This window comes from Papio anubis, chromosome 4, assembly GCF_008728515.1.
Source record: "Papio anubis isolate 15944 chromosome 4, Panubis1.0, whole genome shotgun sequence".
In the NCBI taxonomy this organism is placed as follows: domain Eukaryota; kingdom Metazoa; phylum Chordata; class Mammalia; order Primates; family Cercopithecidae; genus Papio; species Papio anubis.
In genome coordinates this window covers 100,172,024-100,194,723 of record NC_044979.1, presented here as the reverse complement: position 1 = coordinate 100,194,723, position 22,700 = coordinate 100,172,024, and the positions used below count along the sequence as shown (strand labels likewise).

The window sequence follows — 22,700 nt, the reverse complement described above, 5'->3', positions numbered from 1 at the left end:
GTCACTGGAAAAAGAAACCTAAACCCACTGGAAAGCAAAGTTAAATGGGATTGTGCAGTCCCAAAATGGAACAGAACTTTTTCCCCCAACTTCCTTTCTTTTCCTGAGGAACAGATTCCCAGAAATATTGAATAATATGGTCTGGCTCTCTGTTCCCACCCAAACTGTATCTTCTGTTATAATCCGAATTGTAATTTTCATGTGTTGGGGGAGGGACCTCGTGGGAGGTGACTAGATCATGGGGGTGGTTCCCCCATGCTGTTCTTATGATAGTGACTGAGTTCTCATGAGATCTGATGGTTTTATAAGGGACTTTTCCCTGCTTTGCTCTGCACTTCTCCTTCCTGCCACCATTTGAAGAAGGATGTGTTTGCTTCCCCTTCTGCCATGATTTTTAACTTACTGAGGCTTCCGCAGCCATGATGAACTGTGAGTCAATGAAACCTCTTTCCTTTATAAATTACCCAGTCTCTGGTATGTCTTTATTAGCAGTGTGAGAAAGGACTAATAAAGTAACTTGGTACTGGTAGTAGTGGGTGCTGCTGTAAAGATACCCATAAATGTGGAAGTGACTTTGAAACTGAGTAACAGGCAGAAGATGGAACAGTTTGGAAGGCTCAGAAGACAGGAAGTTGTGGGAAAGTTTGGAACTTCCTGGAGATTTGTTGAATGACTTTGACCAAAATGCTGATAGTGATATGGACAATGAAGTTCAGGATGAGGTGGGCTCAGATGGAGATGAGGAATTTTTTGGGAACTGGAGCAAAGGTGATTCTTGCTATGCTTTAGCAAAGAGACTGGCAGCATTTTGCCCCTGCCCGAGAGATCTATGGAACTTTGAACTTGAGAGAGATGATTTAGGGTGTCTGGTAGAAGAAATTTCTGAGCAGCAAAGTGTTCAAGAGGTGACAATGCATAAAAGTTTGGAAAATTCGCAGCCTGACAATGCAATAGAAAAGAAAAACCCATTTTCTGGGGATCTATTCAAGCCAGCTGCAGAAATTTGCATAAGTAACAAGGAGCCAAATGTTAATCACCAAGACAATGGGGGAAAATATCTCCAGGGCATGTCAGAGACCTTCAAGACAGCCCCTCTCATTAGAGGCCTTGAATCCTAGGAAGAAAAAATGGTTTCATGGGCAGGGCCCATGGCCTTGGGGCTTTGTGCAGTCTTGGGACTTGGGACCCTGCATCCCAGCTGTGGCTAAAAGGGACCAAGGCACAGCTCAGGCTGTTGCTTCAGAGGTTGCAAGCCTCAAGCCTTGGCAGCTTACATGTAGTGTTGGGCCTGCAGGTACACAAAAGTCAAGAATTGAAGTTTGGGAATCTCCACCTAGATTTCAGAGGAGTATGGAAATGCCTGGATGTCTAGTCAGAAGTTTGTTGCAGGGGCAGAGCCCTCATGGAGAACCTCTGCTAGGGCAGTGCAGAAGGGAAATGTGGGGTTGGAGCTCCAACAGAGTCCCCATTGGGGCACTGCTTAGAGGAGCTGTGAGAAGAGGGCCACTGTCCTCCAGACCCCAGAATGGTAGATCCACCAATAGCTTGTCCTGTGCACCTGGAAAAGCCACAGACACTCAACATTAGCCCACGAAAGCAGCAGGGAGGGGTGTTGTACCCTGCAAAGTCACAGGGACAGAGCTGCCCAAGGCCATGGGAGCCTATCTCTTGCATCAGTGTGACCTGGATGTGAGACATGGAGTCAAAGAAGATCATTGTGGAACTTTAAGATTTAATGACTACCCTGTTGGATTTCAGACTTGCATGGGGCCTGTAGCCCCTTTATTGTGGCAAATTTCTCCCATTTGGAATGAATGTATTTACCCAATGCCTGTACCCCCATTGTATCCAGGAAGTAACTAACTGGCTTTTGATTTTACAGGCTCCTAGGTAGAAGGGGCTTGCCTTGTCTCAGATAAGACTTTGGACTTGGGCTTTGGGTTAATGTTGGAATGAGTTAAGACTTTGAGGGACTGTTGGGAAGACAAAATTGTGCTTTGAAATGTGAGAAAGATGAGATTTTGTAGGGGCAAGGGGCAGAATGATATGGTCAGGCTGTATGTCCCCACCCAAATCTCATCTTTATTGTAATCCAAATTGTAATTTTCATGTGCTGCGGGAGGAACCTTGTGGGAGGTGATTAGATCATGGGGTTGGTTCCTCCATGCTGTTCTCATGATAGAGAGTGAGTTCTCATGAGAGCTGATGATTTAATAAGAGGCTTTTCTCCACTTTGCTCTGCACTTCTCCTTCCTGCCACCATGTGAAGAAGGACAGGTTTATTTCCCCTTCTACCATGATTGTAAGTTTCCTGAGGCCTCCCCAGCCATACTGACTTGTGAACCAATTAAACCTTTTTCTTTTATAAATTACCCAATCTTGGGTATATCTTTATTAGCAGCATGAGAACAGATTAACACATTGGAGTAAAATGGAATCAACCCAATTCCAACTAAAGTCCCTATTAGGACCATATTAATGATTCTCTTCAGTCACTTTCTCATCTGTTCTCTAATTTTTTTAAAAAAAATTAAAGATAGGCATATTGTTTTTGTTATTGCCAAAACTGAAAAAGCATGACTACCAATAAAAATGAGAAGCCTAGATTTTATTTCATTGACAGTAATGCTCAAAGGATTATAAAAATAAGACATATTGGTATTCAAAGCATACACAATTTGAATGTTTTCATCAAATAATTTAAATAAAAATAAATATTTAAAAGTCCCCCAATTTAAAACTTTTGTGCTTTCAAATGTGTATTTTTCTTCTAAAAATTCAAAATTTATCTTTAAAATTAAGAGGCAAAATACAAATTATAATACATGAATATCTGCTATGATCTGAATGTTTGTATCCCACCAAAATTTATGTGTTGAAATCTAATCACCAAGCTCATATTATTAGAAGGTAGGGACTTTGGGAGGTGATTAGGTCATGAGGGCTCTCACAATGGGATTTGTGACCTTATAAAAGAGGTGTGAAAAGCTTGTGAGCCCCTTTTGCTCTTCCACCATGTTAGGACCCATAGAAGGCACCATCTGTGAAGAAACAGGCCTTCAGCAGACACTGAGTCAGCTGGTGTCTTGGCCTTGGACTTTCCAGTCTCCAGAACTATGAGCAATAAACTTCTATTGTTTATAAATTAAACATTCTAAGGTATTCTGTTACAGCAGCCTGAATGGACAATGTCAAATATTTAAATAAAAATTATTTAAATGAAATCATTTTAGGAAAATAACACCATTCACAATTCTACTGTTCAACGTCCATCTAGCTACCAATATAGAAAAAAAGCATCACAATTCATGCATATTATATGATGACCTACCTAAAAAAATTTTTCAAGTAACATTATTACTTAATATTGCAAAATGGTCCCCAGTTGCCACATGCATCTGTGTACTTTGCCAATCTGTGAACACCCCCAGATCCAAAACCAGGAATTGAAACTCAAAGAGAGCAAGGACGCCCGCCTCCACTGGGAAATGATATTTCATATGCAAGAATCTACTGTAGTTTATGCTGTTTTGGGGGAGGGTTTGACAAATTACTTGATTTTTCATTTCTGTTTTCTAAGTACTTATGCTGCTCAAATTCTCCTCCAGACCCAAGGCCTTGCTGGCCCAAGTGAACAATGGCAGAAATCTCAAAACTTCCTGGCATCCGGAGGTAGTCTCTTTGGTCTCAAGGACACAGGCAGATGTGATCTGGGGCCTGAGGCCTGAGGAGTACTGGTCACAACAGTGGCTATTCAAGGACATGAGTCACACTCTTCTAGTGCCAATCACCAAATAGAACAGCCATGTGTTCTTTAACACATTTATTTTTGTGTGGTTTGTGATACCGGGGCCTTCTAAAGCAGGAGTTGGCAAACTTTTTCCGTAAAGGGCCAGATTGTACATATTTTTAGCATTGTGGTCCATAGGGTTTCTATTGCAACCATTCAGCTCTGCTGTTGTAGTGCAAAAGCGGCCAAAGACAGCTTGTAAATGAATGAGGGTGACTGTGTTCTAATAAAACTTTATTAACCAAAGCAGGCCGTATTTGGTCCAGTTGGTTGGCCCTTGTTGTTAACTAACACACAAGACCCTTGGCAGGGGTCTGTGTTGCTTGTATCTAAACACAGTCCTGACTTTTTCATTTTTATAATTCTATGATTTAAAGGATGAGATCCAAAATAGAAAACCTTTATGTTCCTCAGCTAAATTTCACCCAGTTTTTCATAGCTGTGATGGGAATGCTAGTCTTCCTAGTTGTGTGACCTTGGGAAGTCACTTAAATCCTCTCACCTTCAGTCTCATTTGTGAATGGTCTACTTGCTCTATCTTGCTCCCTCAGGGGATTGTTGAGAAAGTAAAAATAACATGATGATGATGAAGATAATGATGATGGTGATGATAATGCTTCTCATTTGCAAAGTGCTTTTTAGTTTTCCATTCAACCTTTATAAGAATCTTATGAGATAGTATCAACCTCATTTTCAAATGTGTGGAAACTGAGGCACACAGAGTGTTAATAGCTTGTTGAGAACTACCAACTGTAAACCAGCAAAGCAGGTCTCAAAACCAGGACTCTTGAATCCCAGTGTCAGGCCACTTTTATTTCAACTATGCAGAGTCTTTATGTAAAATATGAAGTACTATGTAAACCCAGTCCTTTTTGAAACACTATTTTATTCATCTTGGACCAGGGACACAATGGACTATAATTGTCCTAATATTTAAACTTTACCATAGACATTCTCTCAAAATGCCTGTGACACCTTTGAGTCATTACTGAACAAACATTATTTATCTCTATATCTTGGGTTATGCTGATAGGAACAGAAAACATGCCAGCTTTATTAATTTCTTCCCATATGGGCTTTTTCATTTGGCTGCCAATGAGTGAGCTCATTGCCAACTCAGCAGTGAGTTACATTAACATGGATTCCTCTATTATCTTGTCCAAAAAATGGCTCTCACCTGTACAGGTACAACATGTACCTTAAGGATGACACTCAGGAAGCTCTCCTGTGCTTGACAGGGCTCAGTGATTAGACTTGATGCTGCCTCATGTGTCATGGCTGTTTACCAAATGGTGAAAATTTTGCTATTGTAGATTCTAAATCAAAGTTGAATCTCTTTCATTTTTGTGGGATTACAATTTGTCAAACAGCTCTTGTGTTATGGTTTGGATCTGTGTCCCCACCCAAATCTCATGCTGAATTGTAATCCCCAATGTTGGAGGAGGGGCATGATGGGAGGTGATTGGATCATGGGGGTGGTTTCTCATGATTTAACACTATCCCCCCTTGGTACTGTCCTCCCGTCAGTCAGTTCTCATGGGATCTGGTTGTTTAGAAGTGTGTAGCACCTCTCCCCTCTGTCTCTCTTGCTCCTGCTCCACTATGTAAGACGTGCTTGCTTCCCCTTCATCTTCCACTATGATTGTAAGTTTCCTGAGGCCTCCCCAGAAGCAGAAGCAGCTATGCTTCCTATACAGCTTACAGAACCACAACCCAATTAAACCTTTTTCTTTATAAACTACCCAAGCTCAGGAATCTCTTTATAGCAGTGTGAGAACAAACTAATACATCTTGAAACTGGACAGTTTGACATTTAAGGTTTGGAAATGTTTTCTATTTTTTTGTTTGTACAATAAAGGACATAATAAGAGTAGTGTCCATGACTCAATAAAAATGCAATTCTGACTGGCTCAAACCCATGAGCTCTATGCTTCCTTATATTTTCATGTAACTGTTCTCTCACAATGTTGTTCTTTCTCACATGATTCTACAATTTTAATCTCATAAAGTTGTGCTGCCTAACATGGTAGTCACAGATCACACATGGCTATTGGAATTTAAATCAGTTAAATGTGAAAAGTCACTTCCTCTAGCCAAATCTGAAGAGCTCAATAGCTATATGTAGCAAGATACTAAACTGTATTGGGTAGCACAGATACAGAAATTTCGATTATTGAAGAATGTTCTATTGGACAGCACTGTACAATGGATTTAGAAACTAAGACTGACCCACTTACTTTCTTCTTTTAAACCACCCATACTAAGATCAAGACTCCCAGCAACAACAGGTACCATTACATGCCATGTACTGAACTAAGCCCTTGGTGTATAAAATCTCATCAAATCTTTGTAATAAGCTCATGTTATTATTAAGATTTATTCAGAACTTGAAGCTTACATAGTAAGAGGCAAATTTGAACTTTGAACCCAGGTCCTTCTGCTCCAAATCCTACACTCTTCAATAGTCATCTATACCAACTCCTCCTTCTTCTCCTCCTCCTCCCCCGTTAACTCTGATGTAGGCCTGGCCAGGCAATCAGGGATAACGCCAAGGCTAAGTGCCATGCTGTACCCTGCCAAAAGCAAGGGCAGAGCTGGGCACGAATAGGCAGCTTGAATCATCTTGGTGGGGGTAATTCAGTCTCATCTAATTTTGGGACAAAATGAAAGCTGTGTCCTTCATAACAAATGACTGAGACTTTTCACAAACTGGATAATTTTCCACTGGAAATACCCAAATAAGAGTAATCACTAGTAGATCTGTTAAGATTGGTGAGTAAAATTTGACATTAACCAAAAGAACTGAATGTGTTGGCTTATTATTATTATTCTCTTCATTCTTTTCTTTTTGAAAGCGCTGATTTCATCCCCCACATCCCATGTGCCAGTTATTATTACATTTCTGTGTTTCAAAAATTTTCTCTGGGCCAACTCGGAGAAGGCTGGCTCCTGCCCCTCATTCAAAGCAAACAGCCCATATGTCTCCCTAAATGTTGAGCTTTTACTTTGAAGCTTAAATTTAGTTTTGTTTTTTAATATAAACAAAGCTGCAGATTAGATGGCAGAAATGTGTGTCTCTAGGAGACAGCCTATAGCGTTTCTTTAGCTGGTTGCGAAAACTCCATGTTTCGCATCGATCATGGATTTCTTACTACAGTCTTTCTACTCTTTCTTCTTCTTTTTTTTTTTCCTTCACATGTGCTATGGTTTGGATATAGTTTGTCCTCACCAAAAGTGATGTTGACATTTGATTCCCAATGGGGTAGTGTTCGGAGGTAAGGCCTAGCAGGAGGCATATGGGTCATAGGGGCAGATGCTTTATAAATACCTCGGTGCCGTTACTGCAGTGGACAGTGAGATCTCACTCTGGGAAGGCTGGATCTGTTCCTACAAGAGCGGGTTGATATCAAGCCAGGACGTCCCTTGGATTTTGCCCCGTGGCGCATTTCCGCTTCCCCTTTGACCTTCCGCCATGTTGTGACGCAGCATGAAAGCCCTCACCAGCAGCTGAGCAGATGCCGGCTCTCTGTGTAAATCACCCAGTCTCAAGTATTATCTTATAGTAACACAAAGCAGACTAAGACAACACGGTTCCCTGAAACTTGGCTTCTCAGTTGTCAAAATTTACCCTCTCCCCTTTTTTAATAGGTCATAACTTCGCCAGAGTAAGTAAATCCAACTTGGAACAAGTAAGACTGAGGATTTTCCCCAAAATAAGTTCTCATAGAAATCATGGTAAGCCCATGAAAGAAAATTTCCTTGGAATTAAAAAAAAAAAAAAAAAAGCCATACAATTGTCAGGATCTAATTCAGCCTCATCAAACTTCATCTAAAAGCAATGGTGCTGGATGGCGGAATGGAGAACTGTGTGACCTCCCTCCCAGGACCATGGTTCTCTTGAATCTGAATATGTTATTTCAGATCCAATCATTAGACCATTTATTAAATATCCATCTGGCATATCAGACACACTGGGTAATTAGCAGTGATGAGTAAGAACACAAGAGCAGACCAATTATAAAACCTCCTCCTGTTAGTCGTATAGTTACCAATTATCACACACAAGCCAAATCTTGTCCATAGTCAACATTAAAAAAAAAAATCTACTAACAAGGCAGGCTTTTGAGTTCATGATGTCAGGATTGTGCTGAACTGGACACATCAGAATGGAAATGTATTAGGTCAACAGATAGAGTGAATAATACAAGATAATAAGATTCAGAAGAGTCAGAACCAAAAGAGCTGGGACCTGAGAGAACCATGTGGCCAAAGCTGAATGTCAAGATTTCATGACTTGGGCAAAATTGTTACTAAGCTTAGTATTGTTGCTTTGAGGGGTCTGTAAGCTTTGAGGGTCATGAACCATGGCTACTTTTACTCTCCCTCATATTTTCAGCACCAAACAGCCCCCAGCTTATAGTATGTATTCAATAAACATTTTATAAACTAGTGACTAAATGAATAATAAAGTGAAATTTGTCTTTTTGACCAAATTTTCTATCTTTTGTCACAAGTACTGTCTCTCTTGGTCAAATTCTTGAAATACCTTGCAGACTATGATAAGCAATGGCCTGTTACTCAAACCTTCCTGATTTGGTTTTTTTTTTTTTTTTTTTTGTTCTTCATCAAACCTCAACTACCTTAGAACCCTTTCTTTCAGAGCAATTCATTACATGAACTTATTTATACTGGTTAATGAATGCAAATAAGTGGACCTATTCCTTATAATAGGTTTCTATTTTAACATTTTAACATCATGGTTAGGAGTGAGGACTTTGGAGTCAGACCTAGATTGGAATCTGCCACTTAGTAAGTAAGACCTGGAGCAAGTTACTTAGACGGTTAGTTTCCTCATCTGTAAATAAGGGATGTAAATAGTACAATACCTATTTCATCGTGTGGTTGTGAGCATTAAAAACAGTCTCCACACAGAATGCTTAGCACTTAGCTCACAGTAAATCATCAGTTCTCAGAGTGTCTTCACACACTCCAGCATCACCATCACTAGTCAGTTACGTGTTAGACATGCAGATTCTCGGCTCCACCTTAGACCTTTTGAATCAGAAACTCTGGGGGTAAGGTCCATTAATCTGTGTTTTAATGAGGTTTCCAGGTGATTCTGATGTAAGCTAAAGTTTGAGAACAACTGTAGTAAATGTTAGCTGTAATAATAATAATAATAAATTATAGCTAGCATTTAAATTATAATAATGTGTTGATATTGTTATTAATTTGACAGAGACCATCTAGAATACTACTTTAGTTTAGTTGTGTTCCATCCAAGTTCTGGGAAGTCTGGGGGGCTCATGGAGATGTATGGGAGGCTACTGCAAAATGAGGAGGGGCAAATCACAAAGAGAGATCTAGGTTGTCCCCAGCTCTGCTTTGACAAGTGAGCTCAGCTTTATCAGTTTTATATACTTCCATTCCATTCCATATTAAGTTTGCTTGACAAAAGAGTTCTGCTCTGAGATAAATCTTGAAAATCACTGCCTTGCCCAAAGTGCCAATGGGAATTGGACTGGACTATGAGAGGGAAACAGGAGACCAGAAGATTTTCCTGGGCTGCTCCGCACAAAGGATGATTAACACCAGCCCTGCGTTCAGATCCACACTTCACAAACAGTCTCTGGGAACTGGGCTGGGCATAGTGCCTTTTGTCAGACATCATATTATTCAGTCCTTACAAGGTGTTACTTTCCCTTCTGTTCACATAAGAAAATGAAAGTGAAAAGAAGTTAAGTAACTTGTCCAAGGTCAAGTGGAGCTAGTGAAGCTGAGACTAGAGGCAGATCATGTTATTCTGAGATTTGTTCTCATTCTCCAGGAATGGCTACTGGTCATCCTGAGTGGCTAACACCACCCCCCAGGGAAATCAACCCTAGGGTGCTGGATGGACTCGCATGTCAGATCCTACTTTTGGACTAATGGACAGCAGGCAGCTGGCTTTTGCTCCACCATTGGCTCAGCACCAAGGCCTGGGACAACTTATTGGTTCCTTACAAAGTGAGTCATGGTCACAGAGAATTAGAAAGTCCTCAAATTTTGGAGTTCAGAGGGGCTTTTCTCTATTGGCAAGTCAGTCAGGCTAGGAAGATGGTCTCAATACACTAGATGTGTAGGAGTAGGGAGCTATGAGTACAAGAATCTGAATGCCAACCCTGTAGCCATGCCAACCTATAACCAGATTCATTGCATGGTTTTAGGCAAGTCAAGTTTAGTCCTTTACACCTTGGTCAAAGGCCTAAGTAAATGGTCAAACCTTTTACTTGCCATCCTAGGTGAACTTTGTTTTTTTGTGGGTTTTTTTTTGTTTGTTTGTTTTTTTGGTTTTTTTTTTTTTTAGAGTTAGAGTCCTGCTCTGTTGCCCAGGCTGGAGCAGTCATGTGATCATAGTTCACTACATCCTTGAACTCCTGGGTTCAAGCAATTTTCCCCCACTTCAGCCTCCTGACTAGCTAGGACTACAGGTACAACTGCCATGCCTGGATAATTTTTCATATTTTTTTGGTAGAGACGGAGCCTTGCTTTGTTGCCCAGTCTGATCTTGAACTCCTGGACTCAAGAGATCCTCCCACCTCTGCCTCCCAAAGTGCTGGGATTAGAGGCATGAGTCACTATGCCTGGCCCCAAGGTGAACTTTAAAACCTAATTAAATAATATTGAGAGATCTTTAAGCTCCTTGGAAAGTTGCACCAGACAAATATTTTTGTCATTAACTGCAGTATTACTTATTCACTTATTAACTCATTGCAGAAATGTTTATTAAGCACTTACCATGTGCCAGGCATTGTGTCAGGTGTTAGGGATATAAGGATGAACAAGCCAGTTGTGGTTTTAGCCTTCTAAGAGCCTATGATTTGGTGGGAGTGGAAATCTTTGGGAATGGTCTGTCCTGTGCTGATTACACAGAAGTGCTGTTAAGTATTTATTGTGTTTTAGGCACAGTGCTAAGTGCCGCACACAAATTATTATTTCACTTTCTTCTCACACTGATCCTGTGAGGTAGGAATAATGATGTCCACATTACAGAAAAGGAAACTGGGACTCAGAAAGTTTGAGTAACCTGCCAAAGTAAAGCTCACTGTTACTAAATGACGAGATCTAATTTTAAAACCATGCTCTTAGCCTCTATATTACAAGTATTTATGTACATATATGCCCATGTATAAGGAATATCTTTTTCAGTGCTTTAGAAGGATATATATGACCTTTAGCAAGTTTCAATAAATATTTATTAAATCAATATACAATTTGGGGTCGAACTACAGATAGAAAGTCCCAGTTGAGGAGATGAATCGGGGTGGTCCTGGGAACTGGAGTAACTCTTCTGAGGAGCACTGAAAAGAGAGTCCACTCAGTGGCAGCCCGAGAAACAGGCTTGGGAGGAGAGGGGTGCCCGAGACTGAAGCTGGGTTGCCGAGAAGCCACAGCACTGGAATCATCCCTGCCAGAAGTTTTCAGGGAGCAGTGGTGGCAGAGATGGGGCGAGAAGGCTGACACCTGCCATCTTTCCCAGCTGTCACTGCAGGGCACTCTTTGATCAGGGACTGGGCTGTTTCCACTCAAAGGGCCTGGGAGAAGGCGACCCACAGAGAAGGCCGGTGAGGTGGTGGCTGGCTCTCTCCTGCTCCTCTGGCCCGCCTCCTTCCTGGAGTGGCAGTGTTACACACATGGCCAGTTTGTGGGTCTGGGTAGAGAGAGATGATTTACCTGTGGTCTGTGGGGTGCAGGACTGGTTTGAAAGGTGACAGCATTTTTATCAGCTGCTTTTATAGACAGAACACCATTTGTTCCTCCGTTTATCACTTCAGCTTCTCAGCTTTAAATTGCATTCTGTTTTGGAAACCCATGCTAATTTGCAAGTCCCATGTTTCTATTGTTAAAACCAGATTACTCAACATCCCTGGCTAAAAGAGTACTTACTAGAGTCACATGAAGAAAGAACTATCATTGTTCCCTTTATGTTCAGGCCACAGCAGAGCACAATCATGGAGGATCCAGGGTTGCATAGAAGGAAGCAGCCAAGCATTGGAGGTCGACAGGCCTATGCCCAAATCCCAGGTGTTCTGTCCTATGTGGGCTGACACTAGGATGACCTGTGACCTGCTCCTTGTATTCACACCCTGTGTAGTGGGGGTGCCTCCTCTTAAGTGTGGGCTGGTCTAGCAACTTGCTTCTAACCAAAGGTGATGGGGTGTTACTTCTGAGATTAGGTTTCAAGAGATTGTAGCCTCCCTTACCAGCAGATTCTCTATTGCCTTCTCGGGTCACACACATTGATAAAGTAAGCAGGCCCATGTGGCAAGGAACTGACGGTGACCTCCAGCCAACAGCTGGCAGGAACTAAGGCCCTTGGTCTAACTGCTCAGGTGGAACTGAATTCTGTCAACAACTGTGGAATGCCTTAGAGGCAGATCCTTGCCCGGCTGAGCTTCCAGATGAGCCCCCAGTCCTAGCTGACCCCTGGATTGCAGTCTCATGAGAGTTCCCAAAGCAGAGGATTCTGTGGAGACACACCCAGATTCCTAAGGCACAGAAACTGTGAGATAATAAATGTGTTTTTGTTGTTGTTGTATTTTCTTTTTCTTACCCTGTTGCCCAGGCTAGAGTGCAGTGGCAATCATAGCTCACTGCAGCCTCAAGCTCCTAGGCTCAAGCCTCAGCCTCCAGAGTAGCTGGGACTATAGGTGCATGCCACCATGCCCGGCTAATTTAAAAAAATTTTTTATAGAGATGGGGTGTTGCTATATCGTTCAGGCTGGTCTCGAACTCCTAGCTTCAAGTGATCCTCCTGTCCTGGCCTCCCAAACTGCCAGGATTACAGGTATGAGCCATGTTACTTGGCCCCAATATGGGCTGTTTTAAGTTGTTAAGTTTATGGTAGTTTTCTAGACTCTAGTAGAAGATAAGACACTTCCCACCACACAACGCTCAGTTTTTTCATCTGTCAAGAGGGCAGGATAATAGTAAAAGTGAGGTTAATAATATATCTGCCTCTTGGGAATTAAATGAGCAGCTGTGTGAAAAACTGTACACATGTTGGAGCTGTCCTGGGTTGGAGCTTGAAGAATAGAGTGAGGGATGGGTGGAGTTACTCAGGAGTTGGCGGGACTTCTCTGCAGCCATGAAGCTTGCAGAAGGGGGATTCAAAGACAGGATGTCAAGGGAAAGGGAAGTTGGGAAACCCAGAGACCATCAATGGAGTTCAGTCAGACCAAGTTGGACATTCAAAGGAAAAGCAGGGAGCAGTGCTAAGAATAAGACAGAAGGAGTTTTTGATAGGTGCCAGTGATACCAGTGTGTGGGAAGAATCTATTAGGACCCTATAGTTGTTTAGATTCATAGCAGAAATTGATTTGTGTTAAAGACATTGGAATCCAGGGCTTGGGTGCCCACACACTTGGCTCTGGACCCCACCCTGTCTTATTAATGGGACTCTCCTCCTCATGCCCATACATCCTAGGGGCCTTGTCTTCAAATGTGATTCTCCAAACTCTTCTATCCATCTGCCTGCTCAGCATCTCCACTTAAGATTCTAATGGGTGCCTGACATTTAACACGTCCAAATCTGAAGGCCTGGTATTTCCTGTGCACTCTGCTCCAGCTTCAGCCTTCCCCAATTCAGTCTAGCTCTGACGGCTTTACAAGAAACTGGGATGATAGAGGACAACAATAACCTTACAGTGTATATTGTAAAAAACGCAAAAATACAGATGTAAGTATATAGAGTACAGATGGTCTTACAAAAGTTCAACTTTTGATTTTTTGACTTTAAAATGATGCAAAAGCAATGCACATCTCTGAATTCTGAATTTTGATCTTTTCCTGGGCTAGCACTATGTGGTAAGATTTCAGCTGCCAAGAGTCAGTCACACAAGCATGAGGGTAAACAAGGGACACCTTACAGTGTGCTATATTCAATAAAATTACATGAGCTATTCAGCACTTTATTATCAAATAGCCTTTGTGTGAGATGATGTTGCCCAGCAGTAGGTTAATGTAAGTGTTCTGAGCATGTTTAAGGTAGGCTGGGCTAAGCTATGATGTTTGGCAGGTTGGTTACATGCATTGTGACTTATGAAATTTTTGCTTATGAAGTTGAGGGGCATCTGTATTCGGAGCAAAAAACAAAAGTCTCCTTCCCTCCCTCCGACTGTCCTCACCCAGAGGTAACCACTGTGCACAGTGGAAAGTGCAGCCTCCTGGACCTTTTCCATGGCCTTACTTAGAAAAAATGAAAATATACATTTTTTAATATAATGTGATTGGCCTACATGTATTGTTCCCCTGATATATTCTTTCTAGATAACCAAGTATATTGGAATTGTTCCCATCTCAGAACCTGTAGCTCTACCTGCAATTACATGCTCATGACTTGGGTTTTCTGCTATTCTTTTTTCTTTCTGTCCTTTTATTTAAGATTACAAGCAATGCTACACTGACCACTATATCCATAACATGCAATTACTTCTCCAGGATAGATTTTGAGAAGTGGGATTGTGAAGTCAAAGGGTTTGCACAGAAAGTCTTTATAGAGGCTGAGAAACGATCTTTTAATGTGGCCGAGCCAATTTACGTTCCCGCCAATAGTGTGTGCCAGTGCTTCCGTGCCAGTGCTAGGCATTATCAATCTTGTAACATTTGCCAGGAATGAGGCCTTATTTTAATTTGCAGTTCTCTAACAGCTAGAGGGCTTGAACACTTTTTCATATATTTATTGGCCATTTGTATTTTTTATTCTATGAATTGCCTCTCTGTGTCCTTGGTTCATTTTCCTATCGGGTTATTTAATCCCAAATTACTAGTGGAAAATCTGAGGACTGGAGAAATTGAATGAACTAGCTCAGAGTCCCACAGCTAGCAAGTGGCGGAGCTGGGACTAAGGCTGGTTCTGTTTCTCTACAGCGTACACTCAACCACCAGACTGGTTATTCTGTCTTCTCAGGTATAGCCAGAGTTAACTAACGAATGGAAACCTAAAGGCTGCCTAAGGAAGCTAGCTAGTATCACTCACCTACAGAGGGGTAGCCCTTCCTGCATTTACCTGAGACAGCCCAGCTCTATGTTGCAGCTCTCTCGTGGGTTTTGGGTGCCACCAGCTAGGCTGCGGGAAATGGGAGGAGTCCAGGGGAGGCTGGGTCTGCAGGAAGGAAAGGCCTCCCCATCAGACCTCCTGGCCAGCCTCTGTGACTGTGCCCTGCAATGGCCCTGGCTGCCCATTCTACTGCTTTTTGTGGTTACATTGCCCTAAAGACTCAGGCAGCCACTGCTAAATTACCACCTATGGCTTGTGGCCATTTCCTTGCTAAGCCAACTGGACCAAAACGGTCCTGGCCTCTTGGTGCAATTCATTTTCCAAAATCCAAACCTAAAACTCCGGACTGCTCCCTGAGTTTGGCAGAGTTCAGCTGTAAATGAGGAGAGGGAACGTACAGGCAGCTGCTACTGTCAACTCATCTGACATCACGCCAGGGCCGGCCTACCATTGTGTGTGACAGAACAATGCCTTCTCTGGCAGAGGACGCTTGCAGTCTTGCCCCTTGGTGTCTGTCAGGGACTTGGCCGACTTCTCAGCAGACCAAGAGTGCTGCGTGTGGCCAAGGAATGCCTTCTCTATAAATAGAAGTCATTTGCTGTGCTTCCAATGGGCTGGCAGCCTGAACAGCATCAGCACCATGTTGTACATTCTGCACAGGCCCAGGTGTGGGCGCAATGGTGCAAGATAAATCTGGGAGAGGAGGTGGTGCTGTTGGCAGCCAGCTCTTCAAATCCCGTAGCCTGGGGCCACCACAGACCAGCACTGGCAGCTGTGGCTAGTTTCATGGGGAGTCCAGGACTCACTGACCCATCTTGGGCACAGATTTTAGTTGTCTGTGTACACGAGTTACAATGACTTGGGCTCCCTGAAGTTAACACACACCTTGCCAGGAGGAAGGACAGGTGGAATCTGGTCCCAGTCAGAACCCAGTCTGCCACCCAGACTCTAGGAAGGTGTCAGAGCTCTATTACAGTTCTCTCAAATCCAAATTCCCATTCCCATCTTTCAGAATAGCAAGGAAATGCCAATTTTTCTATGGGGTTTGAAGCAAAAGGGTCAAGTCTATGGTTGGGGTGAACATACGTGGTCACCAAGGCCTGCCTGAACAGTCAGCAGGGAGAAGGGCAGGCTGCCAGTCAGTAGAGGGAGAATGTGTCACAGCAGTAATGAGAAGGGAGGTAAGAACCCAGAAGTAGGAAAGGAACAGCAATTAGAATGATGTAACTGGAAAAGGAAGGCAGATGGACGCGAGAAACAAATAGAGTTTTGTATTAGTCAGTTCTCACTGCTATGAAGAAATACCCGAGACTGGGTAATGTATGAAGAGGTTTAATTGACTCACAGCTCCACATTACTGGGGAGGCCTCAGCAAACTTACAATCATGGCAGAAGGCAAAGGAAAGGTAGACATCTTCTCAGGGCAGCAGGACGGAGTGAGCGCCAGCAGGGGAAATGCCAGATACTAAAAAAAACCATCGGATCTCATGAGACTCACTATCATGAGAACTGCACAGGGGAAGCCGCCCCATTGATCCAGTTACCTCCCCCTGGTATCTCCCTTGGCACTTAAAGATTATGGGGGTTATGGGAATTACAATTCAAGATGAAATTTTGGGTGGGGACACAGCCAGACTACATCAGGTTCTGAAGGCACAGAGTCTCAAAGGCCAGCTGTGCCAACTGCTTCCATGGAGTCAGTGGCCCAGCACTGGTGGACCGGCCCCAGGAGGTCTTCAGGAACCTGCCCTACTCCTTTGGGGATCATGAAATCGTGGTGCCTGATGGCAGATGATGAGGATTCATCAAAGATTCTTAAACAGTGTTTGAAAAGAAGCCTCATCATTCCAGGCTTCTGGTGACTCTGAGAGCAGTGAGCAGGAGCCTGGATGTCCACAGTTCTAAATGCGAAAACCTAGGTGACTTCATTAGAGAAATGCCACCCCAAGCTCCCACCTCTGCCTGCGAGGCACATGGAGCATTTTTCTGCCCCCAGGCCATCCCGCTGGAATGGGGCAGTTTCTGAATCTTCCCAGAGATGGTGCAGAGGCAAGCAGCTTTGGGAAAGCTACACCAGTGATCTGAAAGTGCTCTTGTGCCCGGGGCAGCCTCTACCTTAGGTTGGAAAGCAGGAGGGGACACAGAACGCATTCTTGCCTTCCCACTAGAATATGTCTAGGGCTATTTCTGCTTCATGACTTTCCAGTTGGCTGATGACACTTTCTGGATGGTCATCTAGGGATCATGGGGTGGGGGCACAGAGACCTGTACCATCCACCCCCTCCAGTTTCTATTCCCCGATATATCTGAAAATCTCAGAGACTTACCAACCACATGCCCAACTGTTGGAGACCTGAGGTCCAGGGCAGGGGCACAGGAGCTTGCATCTTGGGTGCTCTGACTTCCAGCACCTGCCACTCAACACATGAATGAGTGAGAATGCGCTGCTTTGAGAGTGAAGCAGCCTTCCTATGTCCCCCCCACAGAAAGAGTAACACTGCCTTTCATCTCCCCATGACCCATACATTCATTCATTCATTCATTCATTCCACAAAGGTTTCCAGAAGGCCAGGACTGTGCTAAACACGGGGATTTTGTGAAGAACAGGACAAAAAGAGCTTTGCCTTCATAAGGTTTATGATCCAGTGGATGACTGGCAAGAAACAAGTAAACAAAGAAATGAGTACAGAATGACCTATTTAGATAATGACGTCTGCCTTCTGACTTCTTCTGAAGTGTAATCTTCAACTGGCCAACCTAATGGCGTAATTACATCATGGAGAGTGCAGTGAATTTCTGGGAGTCCTCTGATTCGGTCTAGGCTCGCTGTTCCTTTTGCAATACTTTCATCTCCTTCCTGTTGGGGCCAATAGATGTACCAAGGGTAGTGTTGTCATTTTTCTATGCAATCAAGCACTGCTGCCAAATACAACTTGGCCTCTGCTCATTCGTGTCCCCTAAATGTCACAGAAGCAATGTGACATTCTAAGATGAGAGACCATGCCTTGGAGTTAGGCACAACCAGCTGCCCCCAGCTCTGTCACCATGTGAGCTTAGAAGGGAGACTTTTTTTTTCCCCCAAGTTTTGAGATGTTAATGGAGATCACTGTGGCATCTGTACAAGGATTTTATCTTTATAGAATGAGATGCGTTAGGATCATGAAGGAATTTTGCCCAGCTCCTGGCACCCAGTCACATTGTGATGAATCTTGGCTCCCTGTAGACATGGTGAATGACATGGTAAGCCTGGAGGCAGGCTCAACCCAGGGTTTCTTAAAGTGTGGTCCATGAACCACCTACATCAGGACCTCCGGACGTATTTGTAAACTGTAAGCCTGGAGTATTTGTAAATTCGCAGCTTCCTGTGTCCAGCAGACCCCCGGAGTGCAGCCCAAGAATCTGCATGTTTCACAGGCACTGCCTCTGCTCCAGCCCCACCACCAGGTGATTCTTAGGAGCCTTAAAGTTTGAGAGACTTGCTGGCCTTGATTGGTGAGCCAGGCTTTTGTTACCCTGAGGTTGCCAATAAATCACTTTTTAATGGTCAACTTTAAGCAAAAGAGCTTTCACAGGTGTAAAGAGTCACCTGACCCACAGCCTCCTCACCAAAGTACTTCCTATGGGGGAAGGGAGACTTTGGGGACCTTAGCCTTCCTCTGCCCTGGCTAAATCCCCTCCACTCAGCACCTTAGGGCCACCCAAAGGAATTATTCACCCTATTTCAGCTGGATGGCAAGACCCAGCTAATGTTGTTTCTGGACATACTGGTATGTCAGGAGGGTGGATCTGCTAGGAGCTTGCTTATAGGAGGACCCAAGGAGCCTCAGTGGGCAGAGCTCATCCTAAGGAAAACATGTCAAGCTCATAAACTGGGTTCATGGGTGACAATGGCAAGGCTGGATGAAAAGGAGATTCTGGCTCTGTTACTCAGAGCAATGTCCAACTGTCTGGACTCATGCCCCTTCAGTGAGTGGCTGGAATAAAAGATGAATAAAAATGGAGCGAGCTGTCACTGGGGCATCACTCATTGCTCATTGGTGTGGCAGTCTCTGTAGTCACTGGCAGCAACACCCTGGACCACACACCCAGGTCCTCACCGCCTTGTGCTGGCAGCTTCAGGGTAAACACTGGTGGGCAGTGGCAGGAAAGTGGGCTCCTCTGGTGGGTGACCTTGTGCCCCTCTGTGGGCTCTGGCAAACCCATTGCCATTATGGGGTTCTGTAGCATCAGAAGAGAGGCTGTGCATTAAAGCCAGGGAGAACACCGGGTGCCATAGAAGATGAACTTGGCAAGCACAGGAGTCAGCCCCCGAGGACCACCTCCCGGAATACTAGGGAGGAATATGAGAAGGGTTGGGAATCCCCACAGTATGCGATAGAGTCACAGAAATGTGAATTTGTGAGTTGATGTGACTATCTTCTTACCCCCAGGCTGGTGTGGTTTTGGGAAGATGGATGACATCAGCAAATGTTCTGAGGTTGGGAAACAGGATTAGTCACCCGGCCCAAGAGGATGAATTCCCTAGTTTCTGTCTCCTTGGTGACATCACTGCTCCAAAGCATAGCATAAGATGGTGCCAGATAAAAAGTTCTATTTCTAGAGGTCTCATAAAAGTGCCATTATTTTGTTGATGGAGTAAGAGGTCAAGGTCACTGTATTTCCCAGTAGCTGCCCTGCTCCACTCCACATATGGAATGCTCTTCCACAGCAGCGGGCAGGCAGGACTGTCCTCCAGGGAGAAGAACTCCTAGCGGCAAGCAGCATACACGTCTCAGTGTTTTACTTTTATCAAAATCCTATCTTTAGTAACCAACACTAGCTTTCAGATTGAATTTTTCAAGAGCATGTGGCCAACTGTGTTTGTGTTCTTCCACAGTTTAGGGTATGGGGTCAGAATAGGGTTTGAAAAGCACCCCAGGGAATATTCTTTCGTGTACTAAGCAAAGGCTTGGCCAGCGTTCTGAAGAGCCGAAACCCTGCGAATGGATTTGATGAGTTCATTAGCATCGAGTGAGATGACAGTTTTGGCTTGCTTCTGAATGACAGGTTTTTTCAAAAGCTTGCGAGGTGAACATGGAGAAGATGCTTCTCCAGTGCCATGGGGGCACCAGTTTGTGCTTCCAGAATCAAATCACTATCTCACTTAGCCTTGCTTGTAACCAATTACAGGAGCTATTTGGGAGCTGGCCAGGGTCAGAAATGGAGTCTTTGAAGGAAGGGGAAATCAAGAGAGATCAGGATAACTTTAGCTCTACCATGAAGCATAACCCACTCCTCAGCCAAACCACCAGTTTTAGCCTGGGGATACGAGATAGGCAGGAGGGTGGGAGATGATGGCAGAAAGCAGATCGGATCACAGTCCTTGTGAGGGTTTTGGTCAACTTTACATATACAGGATGAAAAGTAAGCATGGCAAAGAATGTCTAAGCCCCCTGCCATCCTTCACTGAGAAACCTTGGCCAGGTGAGCAAAGTATGCTTCTACCCAAGTAAACTGGCTGGCCCAAGCCCCCTGGAGTGAAATCTCCACAAAACACCAAAGAAACAATCCATGTGCGCTGAGATGACTTCATTCATCCCTTTCCCTTTTTCGACTCCCTCTTCCTCACTCTCCCCACACATCATCCCAACAGGAGGAAGGAAAAGGACTGCTTAAGTATCCAGGGTTCTCTCCAGCCAGAGCTGCCATGGAAAGCCAGCTGGCAAACAATGTGGGCTAAACAAGAGTCATTTTTTCATACAGGGAGTTTTCTCTGAGTACGGTTTGAAAACTAAGGCCACTTGGAAACATGAAGGGCATGTTTTGTATTTCCCAGAATGTGTGTATGGGGACGGTGTCTCATTCTTCTTCGCTTAGGGTGCTTTCTGCTGCTTCCTCCTACAGGAATGTCCTTCGTGAGTCTTGCTTTTCCTCCTGTGTGCTGGCAGAGAGAGGATGGTGGCGCGGCCAACACACGTTTGTGACTGAAGACCACGGTGATTTTGTAGCATCCTGAGTATTTCACATCCAGGCGGAGGCTCCGCCTTGGGCGCTGCTCCTTGGGTCTCCTTTTCTAGAGAGAGATGAAGACCTCGGCGAGGGGCATGTTCTTGTGGGGAGGTCATCGCTGCTGGGAAGGAGAGGATATGCTTGCTGTCTAGTAAAGGCCTTGATGACACCCCATATTAAATTCAGGGAATGAACCTCTTTATTACAAAGTGCTCCATGTCAGGCAAGGTGGGAGAGAAGTGAGGAAGCAAGGGGTCTAGTGGGACAGACAGACCCGGGCCAGCTCTCCCAGATGCATCTGATGAGGTGAAAGCATCCACCCAGAGTGAGACTTGAGGGGGGACTGTACATTTCACATCCTTTCCCATTATTGGATTTACATTTCTGACTTTAGGGAATACTGAAGTCAGAAATTTTTAAATTATGACTTTCCAGATCCATTCCAAAGTTGATTCTGCATAACAGTTTGTATTTTTTTTTTTTTTGCCCCTTGTAGCCCCGGGCTCAAAATGCCCCCTTAACATTCCTAAGTAGAAGAAACTAAACATCTAAATGACCAAAGTAATGCGGGAAGGCACGCATCAGATCCAGAAACCCAACGTGCATTCATCACGACACAGCCTCCTCCTCTTTCCAAACCTGTGCAGCCCTATGCTCCTTATTTTTGTATTTCCAAAGGTTTTTGACTCACCTTTCCTGCGTTCCTTTCTCTCACCCGTGCATCATTTGGAAAACACAAAAGTGCTGCTCCTGAGGTTTTGCACCCTCTCCCTGTAGCCACTCACCAGCAAGCCCACTCTGCCGCGGCAGGGCCTGAAGCCTGTCATTCGGGAACTATGTGATGGCACTCAGAATCTTAGAAGCAAGAACAGCAGATTTGGGGTGCCTGCATTTTTTATGGGATACTGATCTGGCCAGCCTTTCTTTCCCATAGGAATGGAGAAAATGGTGGCAGAGATAGTCCAAATGAGCTAATGAGCTCAAAAGTGAATTGTGTTTGCCTTTGAAAGGGGGTCTCAGATTTGCACTCATTCCTTCTGCACAGTAGCACGACAGTCATCCAGCAGCGGCAGTGGTATCGAGGGTGTGTGTGTGCGCTGCCTCTGCGTGGAGCAGGAAGGCAGGCTAGAAATGTATCTGGATGGCTGAGGGGTGCAGCCACAGACAGACTGCTGGAATCCTTGGTGTGGGACGGTGACTCAATGGCATGTTATCACATATCAGCAGACGAAGAGAGCTCTCTTCTTGCTCCCAGGCCTCCTCTTGACTAGAGAATGCATTTCTGCTGCTGGTTGCTTCAAGGTAAGTCTGAGCAAAAGCCCCTTCGCTATGACGAGGGAGACACAGGAGTCTGTAACACCCTTGTAAAGGGCTCCTCAGGGACCAAGATCTAGAAAGAAGGGTACAGAAAGGAAAGCCAATGGTTGTTTCCCCAGTTCTGCCCCCATCTGAGGATCCTCTTATTTTATAAACTGTTGCCCCGGTTCTTCCAGTCACTTTCATAAATCTTTGCAAGTACATGGATACCAGAAAAAAATGTGTCTGCTATTATCCTAAACCACCCTGCACGGCCAACCTGACCACAGGCAAGGCAAACAGCGAGGGAAATGCTCTCTTCACTCCATCTGTTCTCAGGCAACCACGGATATTAGCAGCATGCACTGCAAGAGGTGTATGGGCAGGCAGGGCCTCTGTGCTGAGGTGTGAAAAAAGTCAGAGATTTCAGTAAACGTAAGACCAACCCCCATGACATTTGTTATTCAGCAGAGTAGTTAAGAGTTCTGAAACCAAACTGCCTGGGTCCAAATCCCAGCTCTGGCACTTTTTAGCTGTGTGGTCTTGCGAGAGTTACTTAGATTCTCTGTGCCTCAGTTTCCTCATCTG

At 44.2% G+C, this 22,700-nt stretch overlaps 1 long non-coding RNA gene across 1 annotated transcript; it reads left to right on the top strand.

Moving 5' to 3' along the window:
* The first annotated feature begins 305 nt into the window (after positions 1 to 305).
* Positions 306 to 20,989, top strand: LOC108585030. Its single transcript, XR_001900822.3, has 2 exons — positions 306 to 429; positions 20,712 to 20,989. It is a non-coding gene; the product is annotated as an uncharacterized LOC108585030 (long non-coding RNA).
* The last annotated feature ends 1,711 nt before the right edge of the window (positions 20,990 to 22,700 follow it).